We start from the raw sequence: 24,921 nt of genomic DNA, 5'->3' as shown, positions 1-24,921 counted from the left end.
TGGGAAATACCAAAGGTGGACATGATGGCGTCCCGTCTGAACAAAAAACGGGACAGGTATTGCGCCAGGTTAAGAGACCCTCAGGCAATAGCTGTGGACGTTCTGGTAACACCATGGATGTACCAGTCGGTGTATGTGTTCCATCCTCTGCTTCTCATACCTAAGGTACTGAGACTTATAAGACGTAGAGGAGTAAGAACTATACTCATGGCTCCGGATTGGCCAAGAAGGACTTGGTACCCGGAACTTCAAGAGATGCTCACAGAGGACTTATGGCCTCTGCCGCTAAGAAGGGACTTGTTTCAGCAAGTACCATGTCTGTTCCAAGACTTACCGCAGCTGCGTTTGACGGCATGGCGGTGGAACGCCGGATCCTAAGGGAAAAAGGCATTCCGGAAGAGGTCATTCCTACCCTGGTCAAAGCCAGAAAGGAGGTGTCCGCACAACATTATCACCACATGTGGCAAAAATATGTTGCGTGGTGTGAGGCCAGAAAGGCCCCACGAAGAAATTTCAACTCGGTCGATTCCTGCATTTCCTGCAAACAGGAGTGTCTATGGGCCTCAAATTGGGGTCCATTAAGGTTCAAATTTCGGCCCTGTCGATTTTCTTCCAGAAAGAAGTGGATTCAGTTCCTGAAGTCCAGAAGCTTGTCAAGGGAGTATTGCATATACAACCCCCTTTTGTGCCTCCAGTGGCACTGTGGGATCTCAACGTAGTTCTGGGATTCCTCAAATCACATTGGTTTAAAACCAGTCAAATCTGTGGATTTGAAGCATCTCACATGAAAAGTGACCATGCTCTTGGCCCTGGCCTGGACCAGGCGAGTGTCAAATTGGTGGTTTTTTTCTCAAAAAAGCCCATATCTGGTTGTCCATTTGGACAGGGCAGAGCTGCGGACTCGTCCCCAGTTCTCTCCCTAAGGTGGTGTCAGTGTTTCACCTGAACCAGCTTATTTTGGTGCCTTGCGCCTACTAGGGACTTGGAGGACTCCAGGTTGCTAGATGTTGTCAGGGCCCTGTAAATATAGGTTCCAGGACGGCTGGAGTCAGGAAAACTGACTTGCTGTTATCCTGTATGCACCCAACAAACTGGGTGCTCTTGCTTCTAAGCAGACTATTGCTAGTTGGATGTGTAATACAATTCAGCTTGCACATTCTGTGGCAGGCCTGCCACAGCCAAAATATGTAAATGCCCATTCCACAAGGAAGGTGGGCTTATCTTGGGCGGCTGCCCGAGGGGTCTCGGCTTTACAACTTTGCCGAGCGGCTATTTAGTCAGGGGCAAACACGTTGGTAAAATCCTACAAATTTGATACCCTGGCTAAGGAGGACCTGGAGTTCTCTCATTCGGTGCTGCAGAGTCATCCGCACTCTCCCGCCCGTTTGGGAGCTTTGGTATTATCCCCATGGTCCTTTCAGGAACCCCAGCATCCACTAGGACGATAGAGAAAATAAGAATTTACTTACCGATAATTCTATTTCTCGGAGTCCGTAGTGGATGCTGGGCGCCCATCCCAAGTGCGGATTATCTGCAATACTTGTACATAGTTACAAAAATCGGGTTATTATTGTTGTGAGCCATCTTTTCAGAGGCTCCGCTGTTATCATACTGTTAACTGGGTTCAGATCACAGGTTGTACAGTGTGATTGGTGTGGCTGGTATGAGTCTTACCCGGGATTCAAAATCCTTCCTTATTGTGTACGCTCGTCCGGGCACAGTATCCTAACTGAGGCTTGGAGGAGGGTCATAGGGGGAGGAGCCAGTGCACACCACCTGATCCTAAAGCTTTACTTTTTGTGCCCTGTCTCCTGCGGAGCCGCTATTCCCCATGGTCCTTTCAGGAACCCCAGCATCCACTACGGACTCCGAGAAATAGAATTATCGGTAAGTAAATTCTTATTTTTCTTTTGTACACACATCCATTCAGTGAATACACATTGTATTAGAATATTATGGGTAAATGACTATACACATTTGACTGGAAGACAAAGTCCATATTCAACAGTAATGCAATTAAACTGCACATTTTATCCAATATGCCAATTATCATTGTAATGCATAATCTTCTAGTACTGGATACATATTAAGTACAAGGATAATTCAAAAAAGCACATTATACTAAATCTTGAGTGGAAAGAGGTCACCATTGCTATAAAAGGATTTCAGAGTATTAGCAAATGAAAACTTTATTACTTATGACAGATTTAAATATCTTAATAGAAGTTTTACTTCACCTCCTAAAATCACTGGATGCTTCTAATTTTACCAATATTGCACACATTTGATCAGACATGCCAGTAATAAGCTAAAGTTTATATGATGCTATCACAATGTACAGGATAGCAACCAAATGTTTTCCAGCACAATTAATATATAAAAAGAAAAAAAAATGTTACAAACACACTGATTTTTTTATTTTTATTTTTTTTCAAATAATTGACAATCTTTCGCATGGAAGGTAATCATAAAATATTCAAGTATGCATGCTGTAACAGCACCAGAAAAAAAAATACTAATTAATTCCTTACCTAGGACTCTGGCCATACTGTGCAATGAGATCACTCCCTGCCACTGATTTTGTCATACACATCTATTACAGTACAGCCATGCTCGCATTGTAATAGGAATGTAATCGATGAATACGATTAAAGAACTTTCTCAGTGAAAGATTAGCAACGGGGTGGATAGGACTATGGGGTATACTCAATTGCGGTCGAAATACCGAAATTGTCGAAAAACGGGTCATTTTCGACACAAAAAACCTGTCGAATTTGATTTGACAATTCAATACAGTACTTTGACAAAAAAACCTGCCATTTCATTTTCGACTTTTTGCAAATCGACTTTTTTGCAATTCGACATGTCTGCAATGTTAAAAATGCGGCTTTTCGACAAAAGTATATTCAATTGAAGAATGTCGATTCGACAACAGTGCCTTTCGACAGTTATTTCGTCACTTTCATTCCGCCTCATTTTTCTGTCGAGATCTAATAAAAATTTTGAATACCACGTATTTTTTGGTGCTTTTTTTGATTGCTAACAGCATATCTATTTATATTTGAAGGGATTATCTACTTGGTTTGTCTATTTATGAGCCACAAGTATTGTTTCATCGATTTTTTAAAAGATTTTTTTTTTTCTTTTACTGACTACAATAATATGGAGAGATCAGTGCATGTTTTTCAGTTGGAAGGGGTGTTGAAAGTGTAAAAAATCCTGAAAAAAGTTGCGCGGGGTCCCCCCTCCTAAGCATAACCAGCCTTGGGCTCTTTGAGCCAGTCCTGGTTGTAAAAATACGGGGGAAAAATACGGGGGAAACCATTGTATCCAATGGTGGGAACTTTGCGGTCTGCGGTAGACCGCAAGGTTAAGTGGGGTCACTCTTGTAGTTGTCCCCACTTAACCTCGCAGTTTACCGCAGACCGCAAAGTTCCCACCATTGGATACAGTGAAGCGCCTATGCGCTCCATTGTATCTCCAGTGCGCCGCCTGACTGACAGTTCAGGCGCGCACGACCAATCAGGAGAGTGCCATGACGTGGCGCTCCCTGATTGGCTGAAGGGACCCTCTTTGACAGCAGTCACGGGGGGTCCCGCCAGTCGGGGAAAGGGGTCCCATGTGTAAACATGGGACCCCTTTCAGTGCGGGGATTGGGTTTTTATTTTTTTTATTTTACAAAGTCCTTGGATTACAAACTTAAAGAAGAGGACCGATCTACACTGGATTGTTGCGAGTATAATTTTATTTATTTACAGGTACCCCTGGATTCTACTGGAGAAGAGGACCGACTGCTTCGTGTCAACATAGGTAAGTATGTGTGTATGTAGGTGTGCATGTATGTAATAAAGTTGTACTTTCACGGTGTGTGTGGTGTTTTTTGTTGGGTATTTTTTTTAGTAGAACTACAGGTACCAGCGGGACCGTTTCCCCCCCCCCGCATGCTGGTACTTGTGGTTCTCCAAGTACCGGCTTGCGGGGGAGGCTTGCTGGGACTTGTGGTTCTCCTACAAAAAACCATATTCTTTTTTGGTCACAAAAGGCTATCAGCCCCCCCATCCGCCGCCCTTGGATGGGGGGGGGGGCAGCCTCGGGCTTCACCCCTGGCCCTTGGGTGGCTGGATTTAAAGGTTCCCCACTCCTCCAGGGTACCCCGGCCAGGGGTGACTAGTTGGTGATTTAATGCCAGGGCCGCTGGGACCTATATAAACGTGTCCCCCGGCTGTGGCATTATCTCTCTGACTAGTGGAGCCCGGTGCTGGTGTTACAAATACGGGGGAACCCTACGTGTTTTATCCCCTGTATTTTTTGCACCAGGACCATGCGCAGAGCCCGGTGCTGGTTGTTAAAATATGGGGGAACCCCTGTCAATTTTTTCCCTGTATTTTTGCAACCAGGACCGGCTCAAAGAGCCCGAGGCTGGTTATGCTTAGGAGGGGGGACCCCACGCAATTTTTTTCAGGATTTATTCAACACTTTTGTGATGTCCATGAAGTCGAATCCAGGCCGCCCACTATTCGTCAACTGGTCCGTTTTTCGACAGGGGGACTGTCGAATCCGTTATTTGTTGATTATGTCAAATTCTGGTCCCAGGTAGAGAGTTTCACCTGTCGAATTGTGTTGAATCCAAAAACGGTCGAATTCACCCGCAATTGAATATACCCCTATAGCTCCAGGCCTCCAAATAAATAAATAAATAAATAAATATAGGCCCATTACCCTGTCAGCATGATGTGGTCAGCCATCCAGCTAGCCACATGGTCAACCATAAATCATAAGGTTTTAAAATTGTATTTCTATATTCATAACAAAATTATGCATTTTTTTTCTATTTTATGAATTTAGGGAGACACGAGCTGATCGTGTAGAGGTAGTAAAGGCCCATATAGTATTGGCCACACCTACACAGCACTTCCCACAATAGGCCCTTGATTATTTTCAGCCCCTGGCACATGTGGTCCTTAGTAGGCAATTGTTAGCAGTTGGATTCAGATTCTTTAGGAAACCATAAATTAGCGTAAAACACTACGGTCCACAATAAGAGCTGCAGAATAACAATGGTCTGGCATACTTGCCATCACTAAAAGGAACCATGAATACAGCTCTACATCAGAGGAACTATATAATTGTATATTTAAATATTATGGTGACAGATCAATTAAACTTATAAAAATACATAATAGTAGGTCAACTATTCCAGCAAATGCAGCAGAACCACAATCTCTCTCTACACAGGGATGTTTTCATGAAACTCTAAATATACATGGACAGACACACACACACAGTGTCGGACTGGGGCATGTATGGCCCACCGGGGGAATGCAGTGGTAGAGGCCCATGCTTAGGGGTGTGGCCAGTCTACTGAGGGGGTGTGGCCTGCCACCTCATTGATTTGACTAACCATTAGAGAGAGTGCAACGTCTGGGCCCCTTCATAAATATATACAGTAAATTCAGCTGCTGCATGCATTATAATGCACCAGATTAATAACAGATAACAGCAATGCACTGTAGAAAATACACCATAGTCCAGTATAAGGTAACATATGTAAATTCAAGTGCACAGTCTAGAACCTGACCCTTAGAGCAGGAGGTGGGCCCCCAGGCAGTAGGGCCCACCGGTGGTTTCCCCTGTACCACTGTGAGCCAGTCCAAGCCTGCACACACAATCTTAGAGACAGTGCCAGGCAGTTGGCATGGTTTCTCAATAACTCCCTACTATAAACCACTGGAGAGAAGGCAGATTTCATCTGCAAAGATAAACACACAGGGGAGCAGGTACTGAAATAGCCAATCCTTTATTTGAAAATACACAAAAACACATCAGACCACAATGTCACTCTCTGTTTTACACACTATGACAGTAAAAGAAAGACAGATAAGCAATGAAAGTGTATGTATGAGGAAAGGGACTGCATAACAAGGAGCTCTATTGAATTCCATTGTACAGAGCTTAGATGACACATTTCACTTTGCAGCAATGCTTGGAGGGGACTTTTACAATAAATGCATCGCAAGGTGAAGTCAAGGGCATAGAGATTTTCAGAAGATTTATTGCTGCTGTGTGGTGTAAATGCATTGGAAAGCACATCTGTGCTGCATCTGAAGAGTGGAAACGATGCCTTTGCTTGTGTCCTTGTACATATTGACCGTGTAATTAGTGTGTGAAATAAAGAGGTCAAAGCAATCCCTATGTGAGTGTGTACATCTAACAGTTATGTGCACGGCTAAAGGAGTAAAGATATTTACAGTATTTTATGGTAAAGCTTTTGCAGAAATATAGGCTGGTGCAAGTGTGCCCTGATTATAGATAGCTACGAAATATCCAGATACGCATAAGCAACGGTGCGGGCACAAAATGTGTACAACTAGACCTACAAGAAAGTTTCCCGTGCACATATAGTATGAGCTACCTTCAACTCTGCATCAGGTCCATAAACAACAAAAGTATTATAAACATGGATAGAGATATATATGACGTGCAGTGAGGTGAGGCAGTGCCTTTCCTGTCATATTAACATATACAGTAAGCTAGAGCGGTTAAGCTTTTACTATATAAAGTGTATGAAAAATACAACGAATGTATAAAAATAATTTATTTGAATTATTCGACTCATTTTTATAGTCAAAACTCTATGGCAGGTGAGGCAGTTCCTTTTCCAAACATCTCTGATCAATACTGACCAAATTTCCAGCAGTATATACAGCTGCACCTGTGTATAATGCCCACATGAACCCTTGGGCTCATATATTGTGTGTAAATCTGGCTCTGGTGCTAGCCAGTGCCTCCTGAGCACTTTATCTCACTGCACATCTATATATCTATATCTCCTACATAGAGGATAGGCAGATTGCAGAGATATATGCCTAGATATAGTACTCCAAAAGGCGGGTGTGTGGTGGCATGTGCTTGGAATGGAAGCTGCTGTCTCAGTTTTTCTGACAAGTGAGTGTACGGTTCTGTGAATCTGTTCCTACCAGAATCCACTGTTCACTTTGCACCTTAGATGTTTGCAATTTGTTTAAAACTTCTTTTTTTTTTTTTAATCTTGTCCATAATTCCCAACAGGTCTTTTTTGTTCTCTTGGTTATTTTTTATTTTTATTTTTATTACAGAAATAGATTTCCAATGCCAAAGTATTATTGTGTGGAAAGTGGTATTGCTATTGGAGGCGTTATTACTGTGTAATCATTTTTCAACTGAGAATACATGTGAAATTACTGTATCTTTAAATTTTGTTATGTCAGGAAATACTGGCATACATTTTTTTCTACGAAACATTATTATTGGAAACCGAATGAAAAAAATAAAAAAAGTTAAATACAATCAAAATGTATTTGTCATAATAGTATCCAGCTACTAGCTCGTTATATGCTAGCCGAGTTGTTGCTCTTAAGTCTATCCACCCCAATGTACACCAGTGATCTACTGTAGGTAACAGAAGAATGATGAGACCAGTGACTAAACAGCAGAGAAAGGATGAGTCAACGGAGAGAATTATTAGTACATTTATGTTTCTTTTACTACATAATTAAAGAGAGAAAAAGTAACTTTCTTCTTGGTGATACAGGTTGAGTATCACATATCCAAATATTCCGAAATACGGAATATTCCGAAATACAAACTTTTTTGAGTGAGATTGAGATAGTGAAACCTTTGTTTTCTGATGGCTCAATGTAAACAAACTTTGTTTAATACACAAAGTTATTAAAAATATTGTATTAAATGACCTTCAGGCTGTGTGTATAAGGTGTATATGAAACATAACTGAATTGTGTGAATGTACACACACTTTGTTTAATGCACAAAGTTATAAAAAATATTGGCTAAAATGACCTTCAGGCTGTGTGTATAAGGTGTATATGTAACATAAAAGCATTCTGTGCTTAGATTTAGGTCCCATCACCATGATATCTCATTATGGTATACAATTATTCAAAAAATAAGAATTTACTTACCGATAATTCTATTTCTCGGAGTCCGTAGTGGATGCTGGGGTTCCTGAAAGGACCATGGGGAATAGCGGCTCCGCAGGAGACAGGGCACAAAAAGTAAAGCTTTAGGATCAGGTGGTGTGCACTGGCTCCTCCCCCTATGACCCTCCTCCAAGCCTCAGTTAGGATACTGTGCCCGGACGAGCGTACACAATAAGGAAGGATTTATGAATCCCGGGTAAGACTCATACCAGCCACACCAATCACACTGTACAACCTGTGATCTGAACCCAGTTAACAGTATGATAACAGCGGAGCCTCTGAAAGATGGCTCACAACAATAATTACCCGATTTTTGTAACTATGTACAAGTATTGCAGATAATCCGCACTTGGGATGGGCGCCCAGCATCCACTACGGACTCCGAGAAATAGAATTATCGGTAAGTAAATTCTTATTTTCTCTATCGTCCTAGTGGATGCTGGGGTTCCTGAAAGGACCATGGGGATTATACCAAAGCTCCCAAACGGGCGGGAGAGTGTGGATGACTCTGCAGCACCGAATGAGAGAACTCCAGGTCCTCCTTAGCCAGGTTATCAAATTTGTAGGAGTTTACAAACGTGTTTGCCCCTGACTAAATAGCCGCTCGGCAAAGTTGTAAAGCCGAGACCCCTCGGGCAGCCGCCCAAGATGAGCCCACCTTCCTTGTGGAATGGGCATTTACATATTTTGGCTGTGGCAGGCCTGCCACAGAATGTGCAAGCTGAATTGTATTACACATCCAACTAGCAAAAGTCTGCTTAGAAGCAAGAGCACCCAGTTTGTTGGGTGCATACAGGATAACAGCAAGTCAGTTTTCCTGACTCCAGCCGTCCTGGAACCTATATTTTCAGGGCCCTGACCACATCTAGCAACTTGGAGTCCTCCAAGTCCCTAGTAGGCGCAAGACACCACAATAAGCTGGTTCAGGTGAAACACTGACACCACCTTAGGGAGAGAACTGGGGACGAGTCCGCAGCTCTGCCCTGTCCGAATGGACAAACAGATATGGGCTTTTTTGAGAAAAAAAACACCAATTTTACACTCGCCTGGTCCAGGCCAGGTCCAAGAGCATGTTCACTTTTCATGTGAGATGCTTCAAATCCACAGATTTGACTGGTTTTAAACCAATGTGTTTTGAGGAATCCCAGAACTACGTTGAGATCCCACAGTGCCACTGGAGGCACAAAAGGGGGTTGTATATGCAATACTCCCTTGACAAACTTCTGGACTTCAGGAACTGAAGCCAATTCTTTCTGGAAGAAAAATCGACAGGGCCGAAATTTGAACCTTAATGGACCCCAATTTGAGGCCCATAGACACCCCTGTTTGCAGGAAATGCAGGAATCGACCGAGTTGAAATTTCTTCGTGGGGCCTTCCTGGCCTCACACCACGCAACATATTTTCGCCACATGTGGTGATAATGTTGTGCGGTCACCTCCTTTCTGGCTTTGACCAGGGTAGGAATGACCTCTTCCTGAATGCCTTTTCCCTTAGGATCCGGCGTTCCACCGCCATGCCGTCAAACGCAGCTGCGGTAAGTCTTGGAACAGACATGGTACTTGCTGAAACAAGTCCCTTCTTAGCGGCAGAGGCCATAAGTCCTCTGTGAGCATCTCTTGAAGTTCCGGGTACCAAGTCCTTCTTGGCCAATCCGGAGCCATGAGTATAGTTCTTACTCCTCTACGTCTTATAATTCTCAGTACCTTAGGTATGAAAAGCAGAGGATGGAACACATACACCGACTGGTACACCCACGGTGTTACCAGAACGTCCACAGCTATTGCCTGAGGGTCTCTTAACCTGGCGCAATACCTGTCCCGTTTTTTGTTCAGACGGGACGCCATCATGTCCACCTTTGGTATTTCCCAACGGTTTACAATCATGTGGAAAACTTCCCCATGAAGTTCCCACTCTGCCGGGTGGAGGTCGTGCCTACTGAGGAAGTCTGCTTCCCAGTTTCCATTCCCGGAATGAAACACTGCTGACAGTGCTATCACATGATTTTCCGCCCAGCGAAAAGTCCTTGCAGTTTTTGCCACTGCCCTCCTGCTTCTTGTGCCGCCCTGTCTATTTACGTGGGCGACTGCCGTGATGTTTTATCCCACTGGATCAATACCGGCTGACCTTGAAGCAGAGGTCTTGCTAATCGTAGAGCATTATAAATTTACCCTTAGCTATATTTATGTGGAGAAAAGTCTCCAGACTTGATCACACTCCCTGGAAATTTTTTCCTTGTGTGACTGCTCCCCAGCCTCTCGGGCTGGCCTCCGTGGTCACCAACATCCAAAACTGAATGCCGAATCTGCGGCCCTCTAGAAGATGAGCACTCTGTAACCACCACAGGAGAGACACCCTTGTCCTTGGATATAGGGTTATCCGCTGATGCATCTGAAGATGCGATCCGGACCATTTGTCCAGCAGATCCCACTGAAAAGTTCTTGCATGAAATCTGCCGACTGGAATTGCTTCGAAGGAAGTCACCATTTTTTTACCATGGCCCTTGTGCAATGATGCACTGATTTTAGGAGGTTCCTGACTAGCTCGGATAACTCCCTGGCTTTCTCTTCCGGGAGAAACACCTTTTTCTGGACTGTGTCCAGAATCATCCCTAAGCACAGGAGACTTGTTGTCGGGATCAGCTGCGAATTTGGAATATTTAGAATCCACCCCTGCTGTTGTAACAGTATCCGAGATAGTGCTACTCCGACCTCCAACTGTTCCCTGGACTTTGCCCTTATCAGGAGATCGTCCAAGTAAGGGATAATTAAGACGCCTTTTCTTCGAAGAAGAACCATCATTTCGGCCATTACCTTGGTAAAGACCCGGGGTGCCGTGGACAATCCAAACGGCAGCGTCTGAAACTGATAGTGACAGTTCTGTACCACGAACCTGAGGTACCCTTAGTGATAAGGGCAAATTTGGGACATGGAGGTAAGCATCCCTGATGTCTCGGGACACCATATAGTCCCCTTCTTCCCGGTTCGTTATCACTGCTCTGAGTGACTCCATCTTGATTTGAACCTTTGTAAGTGTTCAAATTTTTTTAGATTTAGAATAGGTCTCACCTAGCCTTCTGGCTTCAGTACCACAATATAGTGTGGAATAATACCCCTTTTCTTGTTGTAGGAGGGGTAATTTAATTATCACCTGCTGGGAATACAGCTCGTGAATTGTTTCCCATACTGCCTCCTTGTCGGAGGGAGACCTTGGTAAACCAGACTTCAGGAGCCTGCGCAGGGGAAACGTCTCGACATTCCAATCTGTACCCCTGGGATACTACTTGTAGGATCCAGGGGTCCTGAACGGTCTCAGCGTCCTGCTGAGAGCTTGGCAGAAGCGGTGGAACGCTTCTGTTCCTGGGAATGGGCTGCCTGCTGCAGTCTTCTTCCCTTTCCTCTATCCCTGGGCAGATATGACTCTTATAGGGACGAAAGGACTGAGGCTGAAAAGACGGTGTCTTTTTCTGCAGAGATGTGACTTAGGGTAAAAACGGTGGATTTTCCAGCAGTTGCCGTGGCCACCAGGTCCGATGGACCGACCCCAAATAACTCCTCTTCCTTTATACGGCAATACACCTTTGTGCCGTTTGGAATCTGCATCACCTGACCACTGTCGTGTCCATAAACATCTTCTGGCAGATATGGACATCGCACTTACTCTTGATGCCAGAGTGCAAATATCCCTCTGTGCATCTCGCATATATAGAAATGCATCCTTTAAATGCTCTATAGTCAATAAAATACTGTCCCTGTCAAGGGTATCAATATTTTTAGTCAGGGAATCCGACCAAGCCACCCCAGCTCTGCACATCCAGGCTGAGGCGATCGCTGGTCGCAGTATAACACCAGTATGTGTGTATATACTTTTTATGATATTTTCCAGCCTCCTGTCAGCTGGCTCCTTGAGGACGGCCCTATCTATAGACGGTACCGCCACTTGTTCTGATAAGCGTGTGAGCGCCTTATCCACCCTAAGGGGTGTTTCCCAACGCGCCCTAACTTCTGGCGGGAAAGGGTATACCGCCCATATTTTCTATCGGGGGGAACCCACGCATCATCACACACTTCATTTAATTTATCTGATTCAGGAAAAACTACGGTAGTTTTTTCACATCCCACATAATACCCTCTTTTGTGGTACTTGTAGTATCAGAAATATGTAACACCTCCTTCATTGCCCTTAACGTGTGGCCCTAATAAGGAATACGTTTGTTTATTCACCGTCGACACTGGATTCAGTGTCCCTGTCTGTGTCTGTGTCGACCGACTAAAGTAAACGGGCGTTTTAAAGCCCCTGACGGTGTTTTTGAGACGTCTGGACCGGTACTAATTGTTTGTCGGCCGTCTCATGTCGTCAACCGACCTTGCCGCGTGTTGACATTATCACGTAATTCCCTAAATAAGCCATCCATTCCGGTGTCGACTCCCTAGAGAGTGACATCACCATTACAGGCAATTTATCCGCCTCCTCACCAACATCGTCCTCATACATGTCGACACACACGTACCGACACACAGCACACACACAGGGAATGCTCTGATAGAGGACAGGACCTACTAGCCCTTTGGAGAGACAGAGGGAGAGTTTGCCAGCACACACCAAAAACGCTATAATTATATAGGGACAACCTTATATAAGTGTTTTCCCTTATAGCATCTTTTTTATATATTTCTAACGCCAAATTAGTGCCCCCCCTCTCTGTTTTAACCCTGTTTCTGTAGTGCAGTGCAGGGGAGAGCCTGGGAGCCTTCCCTCCAGCCTTTCTGTGAGGGAAAATGGCGCTGTGTGCTGAGGAGATAGGCCCCGCCCCTTTTTCGGCGGCCTCGTCTCCCGCTCTTAACGGATTCTGGCAGGGGTTAAATATCTCCATATAGCCCCCGGAGGCTATATGTGAGGTATTTTTAGCCAAAAATAGGTTTTCATTGCCTCCCAGGGCGCCCCCCTCCCAGCGCCCTGCACCCTCAGTGACTGCCGTGTGAAGTGTGCTGAGAGGAAATGGCGCACAGCTGCAGTGCTGTGCGCTACCTTAAGAAGACTGAGGAGTCTTCATGCCGCCGATTCTGGACCTTCTTCTTGTTTCAGCATCTGCAAGGGGGCCGGCGGCGAGGCTCCGGTGACCATCCAGGCTGTACCTGTGATCGTCCCTCTGGAGCTAATGTCCAGTAGCCAAAGAAGCCAATCCATCCTGCACGCAGGTGAGTTCACTTCTTCTCCCCTAAGTCCCTCGTTGCAGTGATCCTGTTGCCAGCAGGACTCACTGTAAAATAAAAAACCTAAGCTAAACTTTTCTAAGCAGCTCTTTAGGAGAGCCACCTAGATTGCACCCTTCTCGGCCGGGCACAAAAATCTAACTGAGGCTTGGAGGAGGGTCATAGGGGGAGGAGCCAGTGCACACCACCTGATCCTAAAGCTTTACTTTTTGTGCCCTGTCTCCTGCGGAGCCGCTATTCCCCATGGTCCTTTCAGGAACCCCAGCATCCACTAGGACGATAGAGAAATACGGAAAAATCCCATATCCAAAATACCTCTGGTCCCAAGCATTTTAGATAAGGGAGACTCAACCTGTACTGTATGCTTTAGTTCCCATACAGATCTGTTCATTTTTGAAGCCCTCTGTTACAATATAAGAGGTGGTACGTAGCAACAACAAACAAATCATCTGATATGGATTTCCTCTTTTTAATTGTAACATATTCAGTCATTTAAAGAGTTCCTTAAATACTGGATGAAATTAGCATGTAGAGAGAAAAAAAAAAGCATACCACCCATTAAAAGGTCATATAAGTCCCATTTTATTAACCATAGCTCTCCTTCTCAGTTTCAAACTAGAATGTGCCTGTTCTCTAACGGTTTGGTACACAGGGCACAAAACTACAGTTCAAATTATGGGGTCAATCAAATTAGGGGCGAGTTTGCAAAAACCATGTTCGATTTATGAAACGCTCATACATTGCGCGGATCCAGAGCGAGATTATGCGACTTTAGTACAAAAATACGACCTGAGAGACATGCGTAAAAAAATTGTTTGGACACCTAAAAAGCCACAAACGAGATGGCAGGACCATATAGAAGGTTTTTAGTGGCCATAAAACAAGTGCTGAAGGTGCTTTAAAAGGTTTTTTCATCAAATTACAGTTTTTCTAGCAGTTTGTGGTGATTTAAGTGTTTTAATGTTGTTTTGTAAAGAAAGGGAAAAAAAAACTAAAAACATTTGTACTCATTTGCAAGTTCAGAAACCATTTTCCCATCAATACCACACCCTCACCTAACTGCCCCACATCATTTAACACATTGAGTTTTTTTTTTTAGAGGAATTCACCTGAAATCTGACATGTTTTTTCTGGACAAATTATGCTATTTAACCCCCGGCCAAACGCACAGTATTCAGTGGGAGGGGTGAACCAGAGGTCCTGCCATTTTTACCTTAAAAAAAACATCATGCGTTTCCTGCATAAAACAAATGAAAGTTTGGAATTAAATTGCAAATAGAAATCGCAGCGGCTTGCTGGACCCAACTCACGTCTGATTGAATTGACCCCTATGTGTCATTCACAGGCATACATATCTGGGAATAGAAAACCAAGCCTGGGGGGGGGGTAGGGAGTATTTGCAACAGGTCACTACAAATGTATGATAATTTCTATAACCCATTTTCATAAAGTGTCACAAGCATCACAGACAAGCAAGCCATTATTGATATTTATCTTTAAGACTAGATACAGGTCTGAAAATTCTGTTACTACCAGAACCCAGTGTACCTTAAAAATTATTACCTCTGCTTTTTATTTACTTTTATTCAGATTAAGCTATGATTGGCAAAAGTGGGCTTTTTATGTTGTTGCAGCAATTAAGAATTTGTACATAAATTCAAATTGCTCGGTGGTAGCTCTTACACCTTGCTGTTCTCACCTTCAAAGCTCATCAATCACAAAGCAAAAATGTATTTGTGTGTGTCTAAAAGGAAGAGGGAGTCAATCAGAGCATGAAAAAAGTACATGTTTCATTTGCAAGCACTCCAGGAGCTGTCAAAATGCATGAATTCAGGAGAGTTGGGTTTTTTTGTTTTTTTTTTAATACACACAGTGCATCCTGATTAATGAGAAGCATCAAGAGCCCAGAAATAAAGTGCCTGCGGGATTACAACAGTGAGGCCAATGTACAATACGGCGACTACCATATCTGTCTTTATTGCCAAAATCATTTTATTTCTATAATTTGATTATAAAGGCTGCATGAGCTAATGTGACAATCCTATGGGTGAAATCTGCACTTTTGGAAAATTACACAATGTCCCAGTTTCAGACTATCTTCCGCCCCTTCTCCATTCTGATACTTCATATAGAAAGCCTTGCTTTCAGAAGTGCCAATTTGCCTCTTCATTTCAGCCCAATAGCATCCACCAGGTTATTACTGCAAGCATTAACATTTTGTGGCTCTGCTAGGTATAAATCGCAAGCTGTGCTTTCTGTCAATTAGCAATCAAAAGGCTGCAGAGTTATGCAAGCATATGTATGAATGCTCCAATCTTTAAAGAGCACTATCACAGAGTAATGGGAATGGCAGACCTGCTATTTACACATACTGCATGTAATACCCCATTTTTATTCTGTTACTCCCAGTGCACAATCACTAGACTAGAGGTTGCTTGGTTATAATAGCAATGAGATCACCACCAGCCTCAGAGCTGTCGCTCTACTCTAGTAGCCCCTAGTATGCAATGTATATTAAATAGGGAGTATAAGAATGTTTGCTACACGGTGGCTTTGTGCATCACATATGCCTGGCAATATGGGAGAATTGCCATCATATAGCAGGCCAGTATGGTGACTTTATGCATCATATATACAGCCAATATGGTGGCCCTGTGCATTGCATAGCCGGCCAATACGTGGTTCTGTGCACTGGCCACAAGGAGCTTCAGTGTATTTTACAGCCAGTCAACTGGATGCTTTCTGCATAATTCAGCAATCACTAGTATGTTCTGCACATTGTAGAGCGGCCGCCAGGATAGTCTGCTTTGCATACTAGCTAGATGGGACTGTGTAAAATTGGCTATATATAAACCACTTCTACATTAGACAAATTGTTTTCATCATAACCATTATCTGCCCTCTATATTGGTATGAATCAATAAATCAATAAAGTTTTGAATATATTGTTATTTCATAAGTTTTGAAATCTGAATATACAGACCATTACTGTGTAAGCAGGACACGCTCTGACCCTAGGGAGAAGCTTTATATTAGGAAGTGATCCCATCTTCTGCTTTCTGTGGTCTCCCTCCACTCAGATGACCTCAGCGTAAGATTATTTAGGTTTTTCTGACTTTTTTCCTTTTTTATTTCCTTGAGGTCAACCTGTGAATATTTCATAATTGTGTGTCTTATTATTTTATTATTTATTTATTGCCAGTTATTTATATAGCGCACACATATTACTCAGGACTTTACAGTGTCTTGCTTATTTACCATTGTTTCTCTTTGTAACTTAACCCTGGAGATATTTATCAAGAAATTTTTTAAAAGTTTATCAGAGTTATCTATGTGCTCCATTAATTCACGTGCCTAGAAAAGCCTATGCTACATATGTGTGCAATAACTGTGGATTTTGCATGTGTGAGTTAAGTGTCTGGCGAACGCAAGAGCGACAATCTAATATTATTCGTGGTGGCTGTTTGAGTAACATCCACGTCACATCTGCCCACTTGCATCAGGTTGGTGTATCTGAACGCAGGCTGGGGCGCGGTGATGTGACAAACCAAGACTTTCAACCATTGCACTTCCATATTGATGAGGCCAAGCAAGCCGCCCTAAACTGATCCCAGTGGTTTGCGATTATTAGAGATTACCTGACTTTGGCTGTCAAAGTGGCGGCCAACTTATCCTACTGGCACTAATGACAATTAAGTCTAAATGTTGTTCCTACCTAAAAGTGAATGTCACTGCATCAAAATTATATAGTGAAAATGTAGCTACTTGTGGAATGGGGGACGGGGGACACAAATTGTAGATTTAGGGTGCAAATGGTGAAGATGCGGGCATTCACACACCCTCCCAATGTCACATCTCCTTTATCACCATTAGTTGAATTACCCCCATTGAGTAGGTTTATTTTATGGTTACAAAAAAAAAAAAAAACAGAGTAAAAATCAGAAGTGACATCTTTTTCTGGAAGTGAAACCAAATATAAAAAAGGATTAAAAAGGTTTGACTGTGTCCTGGATCAATATGAAGTTTGTCAGGAAGAAAAAAAAAATTGGTTAAAATTGCCTGATTATACATGCTGTGATTAAACGATAACATACCGTACATTGTTGCAATGAGTCTAACATAAAATGTTAAACAGAAATGTTTTACTACTTCAACGCTACACAGACAGGACACACTAAATAAATAAAAGAACATAAAAAATAAAAAAAACGTACCTGTTTACGATAAAAGTCTTGTACCTGTCCTAGCAACACTACTATAGCTGAAATACTAATCAGAATTCCATAGAGCATCCTTAATAATAAAACACTGTTTACTATGGGGAATTCTTCGGCATGGCATTTCCTGAAGAGGAGGGGTTATCTGAGGATGTAGCAAGCTGAGCAGGGCAACCAGCCAAACATCCACTCACAGACTACTGCACTCGTCTTGCCAGCCAGTCGAAATGGAGAGAGGTACTGGGCTGCAGATGGAAGTACTCAGATGTCCTTAAGATTTAAGCAATGCATCAAAGCATAGATGGTTTCATAAGAAGCTCAGTGATTTGTATTGCACTTGGCTTCAAGCATGCTAAATCAATAAGAAACTATAAAGAGGTCATTTGGACTATTGTAATTTTTATAATATTAGATACAATTTTACAAATATATACATATACAAAACAAGAGGAGACTGCTTCTGGAACACAAAAAACAAAATAATGATGAAAGCACAAAATATTAAATAATATAATCTAATATTATCCTACAGTATATAATAAAAGGGTAACGCTGCTCCTCACATCTATGGGGGGAAGTCAAGCATTTTGCAAGCCAGCAGCCACTAGATGGCACCCGATGGAGCAATTCAAATGTTGCTCTGTTCTGGTACAGCCGCCGGCACTGACATTACTGTAATATTGTTTCATCATTTTAATGGGCCGGTAAATAGTATTATACATACCCTCCAACTGTACCTTTTTGGCAGGTACAGTACCTTTTTTTCATTGTCCGTACTGATTTTTGGCTCTCTAAACTTCCATTGAAAGCATAGGAAAAGGCCATTCCCTAATTTGTACCGATTTTTATGTGTAAAATGTTGGAGGGTATGTATTATAAACTATACACACTGTAATCTGCAGGTACAAATCTACTCTGAGATCATTAATACATTGCCAGACACAATTTCAACCCTTCTTGCAGAAGGAAATTTAAACCTATTCAGCGGAATGTTTCAACAATTCTCTTGATAAACAATATATGGCTATGTAGCCACCAGGTGTGGATCATTAGGTCGACCCCATGTGGTCAACATAGAAATGGTCGACATGGTCCAAAGGTCGACAGGGTCATTATATTGACATATAAAAAGGAAGACAATGGAAAACGTCAACAGGTACAAAAAGTTGAGACACATTAAAAGGTTGACATGGAAAATGGTCAACACAACATTTTTTTATTTTTTGGGAGTGGGAAACCCAATCGGTGTACTCGCTTCACTCGCCATGCTGCAGGCAAGGGCAGGTTACTATTCCCAATCGTAGGCCACGTGAGTGGTACAGTATGGATAGGGTGAAAAAAAAAGCAAAAGAACCCTTCAAAAGTTGTTTCACCCATTGTTATGTTGACCAATTGAAGCTGTCGACCTTTTGTACCGGTCAACTATAAACACCATCGACCTTTAACATGTTGGCCTAATGACCATGTCGACCATAAGTGGTTAACCTATTGACTGTCAACATATAGGGGTCTATTTACTAAGCCTTGGATGGAGATAAAGTGCCAGCCAATCAGCTCCTATCTGCCATGTCACAGGCAGGGTTTGAAAATTACAGTTAGGAGCTGATTGGCTGGTACTTTATCTCCGTCCACTTTATCTCCATCCAAGGCTTAGTAAATGGACCTCGTAGTCTGGATACTGAAGCCATCACATCAGTGACAAAGACTAGAGCTGGACAGAAGCTAAGGGGGTAATTCTGAGTTGATCGCAGCAGGAATTTTGTTAGCAGTTGGGCAAAACTATGTGCACTGCAGGGGAGGCAGATATAACATGTGCAGAGAGAGTTAGATTTGGGTGGGTTATTTTATTTCTGTGCAGGGTAAATACTGGCTGCTTTATTTTTACACTGAAATTTAGATTGCAGATTGAACACACCACACCCAAATCTAACTCTCTCTGCACATGTTATATCTGCCTCCCCTGCAGTGCACATGGTTTTTCCCAATTGCTATCAAAAATCCTGCTGCGATCAACTTGGAATTACCCCCTAAGTAATCAATCAGACAGAATCACTCTTGACAAAGTAAATAGACCAATATTATTACAATAAGATCCATTAATGATGTCATCATCCGAAATGGGTTTACAGAAGTCAGTGTTATAACTAATAGAAGGATGTAAAGATACAAAATGTAGAGAACAAGCCCTTAAGGATACACAATCTGATATCAAAGCTGAGTATTCAACATTAAAAACATAACAATTAAAAGCATGATGCTACAGTATATTTTTTCACAGAATTTACCATACGTAGTGTGATCAGATTTCTGCATCTAAAGGGCACATCAGCAGCTGAAATTCACCTCCAACTTGTCAAGGTGTACGGTAATAGCGTCATGTCACGGAAACAGGTTTGGCCATGGTGCACTGCCTTTCATAACAGCAGGACAGATGTTCAAGATGAGCAGCGATCCGGCCGGCCAAGCACGTCCACCACAGGCAGTACACCAAACCCAAACCTGTTTCCGTAACATGATGCTATTACCATGCACCGCGTCAAGTTGGAGATGAATTTCAGCTGCTAATGCGCCCTTTAGACACAGACATCTGATCACACTACACACCTCAATGTTTGACCATGTTTACACTAGCCCCGCCATCTTACAACTAATATTGGCCAATACTGGCGCAGTCAAATGGCTGTAAGGGTCAGTGACGTGCGATAAGTTAAACGGCAGGGGAGGCACTGGTCTTATTAACTACAACCCACCCCACCCCCGTGGGACGCTATGTCATGAAAACCAGCACCAGGCACAACCAGCAACCATAGCAGGAGGGACACTCACTGTGGGGTCCCCCTGCCATCACATTACCCACCCTTAAACTGGAAAGCCCAGGGCTGGAATTCCTCAGAAAGTGGGGACACCCCCCCCCCCCCCCAGCCCAGTGCTATGCCCCGCACCCCTGGTGGCGGTGGGTGCGGGGTTCATGGCAGGATAATATTGTTCTTTACAGGTGGCCTACAGGTCACAGCAAGCCTGCCCAAGCATGCCGGCACTTGGAGAACCACAAGTGCCAGCATGCCCGGACATTATGGGCCCGCTGGCACCGATAGTCTGCCTGTAAAAGAAAATATTAAGATAAAAACACCACACCATATGTTTTAAAATAGGAATTTACTTACCGATAATTCTATTTCTCGTAGTCCGTAGTGGATGCTGGGAACTCCGTAAGGACCATGGGGAATAGCGGCTCCGCAGGAGACTGGGCACAAAAGAAAAGCTTTAGGACTACCTGGTGTGCACTGGCTCCTCCCCCTATGACCCTCCTCCAAGCCTCAGTTAGGATACTGTGCCCGGACGAGCGTACACAATAAGGAAGGATTTTGAATCCCGGGTAAGACTCATACCAGCCACACCAATCACACCGTACAACCTGTGATCTGAACCCAGTTAACAGCATGATAACAGAGGAGCCTCTGAAAAGATGGCTCACAACAATAATAACCCGATTTTTGTAACAATAACTATGTACAAGTATTGCAGACAATCCGCACTTGGGATGGGCGCCCAGCATCCACTACGGACTACGAGAAATAGAATTATCGGTAAGTAAATTCTTATTTTCTCTGACGTCCTAGTGGATGCTGGGAACTCCGTAAGGACCATGGGGATTATACCAAAGCTCCCAAACGGGCGGGAGAGTGCGGATGACTCTGCAGCACCGAATGAGAGAACTCCAGGTCCTCCTCAGCCAGGGTATCAAATTTGTAGAATTTAGCAAACGTGTTTGCCCCTGACCAAGTAGCTGCTCGGCAAAGTTGTAAAGCCGAGACCCCTCGGGCAGCCGCCCAAGATGAGCCCACCTTCCTTGTGGAATGGGCTTTTACAGATTTTGGCTGTGGCAGGCCTGCCACAGAATGTGCAAGCTGAATTGTACTACAAATCCAACGAGCAATAGTCTGCTTAGAAGCAGGAGCACCCAGCTTGTTGGGTGCATACAGGATAAACAGCGAGTCAGATTTTCTGACTCCAGCCGTCCTGGAAACATATTTTCAGGGCCCTGACTACGTCCAGCAACTTGGAGTCCTCCAAGTCCCTAGTAGCCGCAGGTACCACAATAGGCTGGTTCAAGTGAAACGCTGAAACCACCTTAGGGAGAAATTGAGGACGAGTCCTCAATTCTGCCCTGTCCGTATAAAAAATTAGGTAAGGGCTTTTATAGGATAAAGCCGCCAATTCTGAGACACGCCTGGCTGAAGCCAGGGCCAACAGCATTACCACTTTCCATGTGAGATATTTTAAGTCCACAGTGGTGAGTGGTTCAAACCAATGTGATTTTAGGAACCCCAAAACTACATTGAGATCCCAAGGTGCCACTGGAGGCACAAAAGGAGGCTGTATATGCAGTACCCCCTTGACAAACGTCTGAACTTCAGGAACTGAAGCCAGTTCTTTCTGGAAGAAAATCGACAGGGCCGAAATTTGAACCTTAATGGACCCTAATTTTAGGCCCATAGACAGTCCTGTTTGCAGGAAATGCAGGAAACGACCCAGTTGAAATTCCTCTGTAGGGGCCTTCCTGGCCTCGCACCACGCAACATATTTACGCCAAATACGGTGATAATGCTGTACGGTTACATCCTTCCTGGCTTTGATCAGGGTAGGGATGACTTCTTCCGGAATGCCTATTTCCTTCAGGATCCGGCGTTCAACCGCCATGCCGTCAAACGCAGCCGCGGTAAGTCTTGGAACAGACAGGGTCCCTGCTGGAGCAGGTCCCTTCTTAGAGGTAGAGGCCACGGGTCCTCTGTGAGCATCTCTTGAAGTTCCGGGTACCAAGTCCTTCTTGGCCAATCCGGAGCCACGAGTATAGTCCTTACTCCTCTCCTTCTTATGATTCTCAGTACCTTGGGTATGAGAGGCAGAGGAGGGAACACATACACCGACTGGTACACCCACGGTGTTACCAGAGCGTCCACAGCTATTGCCTGAGGGTCCCTTGACCTGGCGCAATACCTGTCTAGTTTTTTGTTGAGGCGGGACGCCATCATGTCCACCTTTGGTTTTTCCCAACGGTTCACAATCATGTGGAAGACTTCTGGGTGAAGTCCCCACTCTCCCGGGTGGAGGTCGTGTCTGCTGAGGAAGTCTGCTTCCCAGTTGTCCACTCCCGGAATGAACACTGCTGACAGTGCTATCACATGATTTTCCGCCCAGCGAAGAATCCTTGCAACTTCTGCCATTGCCCTCCTGCTTCTTGTGCCGCCCTGTCTGTTTACGTGGGCGACTGCCGTGATGTTGTCTGACTGGATCAGCACCGGCTGACCTTGAAGCAGAGGTCTTGCTAGGCTTAGAACATTGTAGATGGCCCTTAGCTCCAGGATATTTATGTGAAGTGATGTCTCCAGGCTTGACCACAAGCCCTGGAAATTTCTTCCCTGTGTGACTGCTCCCCAGCCTCTCAGGCTGGCATCCGTGGTCACCAGGACCCAGTCCTGAATGCCGAATCTGCGGCCCTCTAGAAGATGAGCACTCTGCAACCACCACAGGAGAGACACCCTTGTCCTTGGTGACAAGATTATCCGCTGATGCATCTGAAGATGCGACCCGGACCATTTGTCTAGCAGATCCCACTGGAAGGTTCTTGCGTGGAATCTGCCGAATGGGATTGCTTCGTAAGAAGCCACCATCTTTCCCAGGACCCTTGTGCATTGATGCACTGAGACTTGGCCTGGTTTTAGGAGATTTCTGACTAGTTCGGATAACTCCCTGGCTTTCTCCTCCGGGAGAAACACCTTTTTCTGGACTGTGTCCAGGATCATCCCTAGGAATAGAAGTCGTGTCGTCGGGATCAGCTGCGATTTTGGAATATTGAGAATCCAACCGTGCTGGCGCAGCACTATCTGAGATAGTGCTACCCCGACTTCCAACTGTTCCCTGGATCTTGCCCTTATCAGGAGATCGTCCAAGTAAGGGATAACTAAAACTCCCTTCCTTCGAAGGAGTATCATCATTTCGGCCATTACCTTGGTAAAGACCCGGGGTGCCGTGGACAATCCAAACGGCAGCGTCTGAAACTGATAGTGACAGTTCTGTACCACAAACCTGAGGTACCCTTGGTGAGAAGGGTAAATTGGGACATGTAGGTAAGCATCTTTGATGTCCAGAGACACCATATAGTCCCCTTCTTCCAGGTTTGCAATCACTGCTCTGAGTGACTCCATCTTGAATTTGAACCCTTGTATGTAAGTGTTCAAGGATTTTAGGTTTAAATTTGGCCTCACCGAGCCGTCCGGCTTCGGTACCACAAATAGTGTGGAATAGTACCCCTTTCCCTGTTGTAGGAGGGGTACCTTGATTATCACCTGCTGGGAATACAGCTTGTGAATGGCTTCCAATACTGCCTCCCTGTCTGAGGGAGACGTCGGTAAAGCAGACTTTAGAAAACGGCGAGGGGGAGACGTCTCGAATTCCAATTTGTACCCCTGAGATACCACCTGAAGGATCCAGGGGTCCACTTGCGAGTGGGCCCACTGCGCACTGAACTTCTTGAGACGGGCCCCCATCGTGCCTGAGTCCGCTTGTAAAGCCCCAGCGTCATGCTGAGGACTTTGCGGAGGCGGGAGAGGGCTTCTGTTCCTGGGAACTGGCTGTTTGTTGCAGCCTTTTTCCTCTCCCTCTGCCACGGGGCAGAAATGAGGCGCCCTTTGCCCGCTTGCCCTTATGGGGCCGAAAGGACTGCGCCTGATAATACGGCGTCTTCTTAGGTTGAGAAGCTACCTGGGGTAAAAATGTGGATTTTCCAGCAGTTGCCGTGGCTACCAGGTCTGATAGACCTACCCCAAATAACTCCTCCCCCTTATAAGGCAATACTTCCATGTGCCTTTTAGAATCCGCATCACCTGACCACTGCCGCGTCCATAAACCTCTTCTTGCAGAAATGGACAGCGCGCTAACTCTTGATGCCAGTCGGCAAATATCCCTCTGTGCATCACGCATATATAGAAATGCATCCTTCAAATGCTCTATAGTCAGTAATATACTGTCCCTATCTAGGGTATCAATATTTTCAGTCAGGGAATCCGACCACGCCAGGCCCGCACTGCACATCCAGGCTGAGGCGATTGCTGGTCGCAGTATAACACCCGTGTGAGTGTATATACATTTTAGGATATTCTCCAGCTTTCTATCGGCAGGTTCCTTTAGGGCGGCCGTATCAGGAGAGGGTAGTGCTACCTGTTTAGACAAGCGTGTGAGCGCTTTATCCACCCTAGGGGGTGTTTCCCAACGTGCCCTATCCTCTGGCGGGAAAGGGTACGATGCCAATAACCTTTTAGGAATTATCAGTTTTTTATCGGGGGAAACCCACGCCTCATCACACACTTCATTTAATTCCTCGGATACAGGAAAAACTACAGGCAGTTTTTTCTCACCAAACATAATACCCTTTTTAGTGGTACTTGTATTATCAGAGATATGCAATACATTTTTCATTGCTTCAATCATGTAACGTGTGGCCCTAGTGGAAGTCACGT

General features: G+C 44.3%; 1 protein-coding gene across 8 annotated transcripts in view; it reads right to left on the bottom strand.

The window, feature by feature from the left end:
* WDFY3 (WD repeat and FYVE domain containing 3) overlaps positions 1-24,921 on the bottom strand; it is a 462,687-nt gene that overhangs the window by 401,380 nt on the left and 36,386 nt on the right. Inside the window, exon 2 of one of the 8 annotated variants that reach the window (XM_063919894.1) lies at positions 16,171-16,334. The exons of the other annotated variants lie outside the window; for them this stretch is intronic. The gene's annotated coding sequence lies outside the window, so the exon portion shown is untranslated. The remainder of the gene's footprint in view (positions 1-16,170; positions 16,335-24,921) is intronic. 8 annotated transcript variants of the gene reach the window in all.

The sequence above is a fragment of the Pseudophryne corroboree genome, chromosome 1, assembly GCF_028390025.1.
Source record: "Pseudophryne corroboree isolate aPseCor3 chromosome 1, aPseCor3.hap2, whole genome shotgun sequence".
NCBI lineage: Eukaryota > Metazoa > Chordata > Amphibia > Anura > Myobatrachidae > Pseudophryne > Pseudophryne corroboree.
Note: the sequence above shows the minus strand (reverse complement) of the source record. Positions and strands in the feature narration are given on the sequence as shown.